At 43.1% G+C, this 3,435-nt stretch overlaps 1 long non-coding RNA gene across 2 annotated transcripts; it reads right to left on the bottom strand.

The window, feature by feature from the left end:
• Positions 1–554: 554 nt before the first annotated feature.
• LOC111262175 (uncharacterized) lies at positions 555–3,435 on the bottom strand. Of its 2 annotated transcripts, XR_002681440.1 has the most exons (3): positions 2,264–3,435; positions 1,502–1,887; positions 555–1,195 (listed from the first exon to the last, which is right to left on the bottom strand). It is a non-coding gene; the product is annotated as an uncharacterized LOC111262175 (long non-coding RNA). The 2 variants fall into 2 exon arrangements; XR_015311861.1 differs by lacking the exon at positions 1,502–1,887.

Below are 3,435 nucleotides of genomic sequence, written 5' to 3'. Positions count from 1 at the left end.
GACGAAATCGAAGACATCACCAAAAAATAAACATCACATCTTCGTTTCATAACGACAAAAAGGACTAGTACCAGCACAAATGATAGACACCAACACAGTGCCGGGAAGATCAGGCCATCTAGGTAAGCTGCAAATGTGACGATGTTCTAATACCAAAAACAATCGGACACTGATGCCAGCGCCGAAGCGCGCAGTTGAGACCTTATTACATCGCGCAACAAAAGGTGAGAGGAAGCAGAGCGAACAGAGGGTTCCGATTCCGTCTAAACAAGGAGCGGCCGATACCAGATCGCAGGTGATTTGCTATCCCATGCGTGCCCCGGATCGCTGCACAGATGACTCGAAAAGCCAGTCCGAGAAACACAAATTACACGACCAGGAGATGGGAAAAAGCGGGAAGGGAAAAATACAGTAAACGAAGGGCAGGTTAAGAAAAAAATGAATTAATAATAAAGAAAAACACATAGATGTCTACTAAATTCAAGAAGCAATATTGCTACTCCGAAATAGTACAATGGTAGTGCTAAAAATAATAATTATAATAATAGCAACAATGATGCACGACAACTTGCTCAGTTTATTAGGAAAGATCCGCTTAAGGGCTTGCATATCGAAATTGTAATTATACATAATTAGCGTACTATAATATAGGTAATTGATCAGCAAGAAAACCCTGATGTTACCTACCGTAGTGTACCGGAACTTTACGCTATTCTATATTTATTTACGTTTAATGAAATTGTCATTTCATTCGTTCGTGCTGTTAGAATGGATATGTTCGAACAGATTCAAAAGTTCCGCCAAGAAGCTCAGACAGTTCAAGAAGAGATTGCAAACAGACACTCAGTCGTCAGTAATCACTTAAGTCTCGTGTTGTCGGTACTTGAGTAGATAACTTCCACAGGACAACACAACTATTCTAATATGAACTGTGTTCGATTAAATGAAGTAAGTTCAAAGTTACTAATCCACTGCTGCTGCTGCTATTGTTACATCAGCTATTGTCTACAATAGTGCTTTGTATGACTTTAATGCCGATATTCGACCAATTCGTCGCCGGGCCCTCCGGGGCGTGACCTGGAGTTGACGATGGTGGACTTTGAACTTAGACGAGAGCGAACTGTTGTTACAGCCGACAGTGAGAGCGAGAAATCCGATAAAATAGAGGATTAAAAGTTAACTTCCCCCCTTACACCTGTAAACATACACACGAGCAGACTTAAACGCAGAAGAGATATAGCTGAAAATTGGAACGTCATGCAAACTCTTCTGACTGATAATTTTTTTTTTCTTGACGTCCGCGCGGGACATCAATGTAGGTGTTAGGGCCCAATCAAATTATTCTTGCTAGCCAAGTTTAAACCTAAACTAATAGCTTTGTACCCTGTGAACACTAAATGATATAAGAACTCAGCAAATATAGAACGTTACATTATATATATGTTATATAGCGTTACAATGAATATTCGCATTTATGTACAGTATGAATCATCTGTCATACACCGTTCGGAGCTATGTATGATATGTTATTTCAATATCACACGGAACTATAGACAAGAACGTCGGATGCGCCGGCGCTTGCGTTCCGTACGCTTTATCCACACCATCATCCGAAACGACAGATGGAACATGAACAAACGGTTGTGGCCACGCGATTCGACTTAGCAGCAACTCATCTGGTTCCTTGCGCTTTCTATTTACGCTGACAGAGACTTGATAGCTGCGACGTATCGGGCCGCGCGCATCATCGCCTCTGGGCATGCTGTCTTCAGTCTTCTGAGCGAAAATGAAATCAGCCCTGAAGTGACTCCTTCTAACGTTTGCGTGCCTGACGACATGTGCCATACACAACGATTTTCGCCCTTTTGTAGATAGCGCCATTAGCATCTGCGGCAAATCGCGACGCAACAACAACAACAGCGATGTTATTTCTTTGGTGATGGTGATGCTCAGGACAACGTGACGCCTGAAGCAGGATTTCGGGAACGCGTAGCGACGAATATGACTATAGAATCTATGCATCTTGGTTGGGCGAGAGGCGTGAAAAGACGCAAATGCAAATTTATGACTATTCATTTCCGGCCTCCTCGACGAAGAGCGAACGAACCTAACAAATCTGACAGCGCATTGGAAGACCGCACGGAAAATAATAAGATATACAAATATATCTGCGGCGTGTGGTGCTCTTCCCGACGGAAATGCTCTTGTGCGTTTCGACGTTTGAACATTATTTCAAAACTGCTAAGGTAAAAAGTTTTCTTACCATTCCAAGCTGGTGGTGGCTGGCTAGGTCGACGCCTTGTCATGTAGACTATTGAATGCGTCGTGCATGATTGTCCATCGATAGTAGAGTATGGGAATGGCGTCGTCCAGATGGTTAATGCGTATCTCTGAGTAGATTGCCATGGTAACCATGAATATGCACCCATCGCCGGCAAATGGTTACTATAGCATTTTGTTTCCATGCCGTTTCATAGGTATGTTGGAGAAAAACTCGGATAAGTCTAACAAAACCCACAGACTGGATAGCCAACACCTGACAGAGTAGCTCGCATCAGAGCCGACAGTCTGTAATAAAAGCTTGTTCTTCGCCGATTTTGGCAGGAGACCAAAATACGCACAGTTAGCTTCCCCGTGGCTGACTCTCATAGTAATACCTCATGGATGAGATCCGAGGTGAGCCAATATATAAAACGTAGAGGTTGAAAAGCAACCGCGATAGTAGGACATATTTGGGACATTCGGACAACTCGGTCATGGGCTGCGGGAAATAAATAAACAGAAGTGTTGATCACACGTTTTCGATTCTATAAGGTCGTTATTTAGTTCATGCGTTCCCAAGTCTCAACACACGGATGCTGGCATACGACTTCGAATGTAAGTCTACATAAATCTATTAGTATACAGTTAAATGCTTGTTTCTGCGACTTCTACGTACGGTACCTCCGCTAGACGTTGCTTTAGATGACTGGTTAGTTCCAGCACGGAACGAAGCATATCTACGTCCGGTTTAGAACCAAGGCTACCACAATTCCCGAAACCTAGTAGTTATGTCCCAGTTGGCTGATGAAGACTAATCACCGATCAATATTATCGTAACGTTACAAGGTAAATATTTTGTGACGTTTTGTTGAAGCGCTTCCTTATCCTAGGTTCCTATTTGTCTTGGACGCGTCCCTTCATTCTCCTTTTATCACCGGTCCGCAGTAAGAGGTACTGTTTTAACATCTTCACTCGTTCTTCTACCATGTGTCCGTATCGGTGTGGAAACACTTTTTTAGTGTAGACGTTTCACTGAATTTGAACGCGAAGTCGATTCTCTCAACTGCTTCCGAATGTTTACCTCGCGCGCGCTGCCACACACAATCAAACACGAGTTTCGAATGCAAATAGCTCTGGCTGGAACAGATACCTAACGGAATAACCTTGCATTAC

This window comes from Varroa jacobsoni, unplaced genomic scaffold (assembly GCF_002532875.2).
Source record: "Varroa jacobsoni isolate VJ856 unplaced genomic scaffold, vjacob_1.0 scaffold_67, whole genome shotgun sequence".
NCBI lineage: Eukaryota > Metazoa > Arthropoda > Arachnida > Mesostigmata > Varroidae > Varroa > Varroa jacobsoni.
The sequence above is the reverse complement of the archived record's forward strand: the minus strand, read 5'-3'. Positions and strand labels throughout refer to the sequence as shown.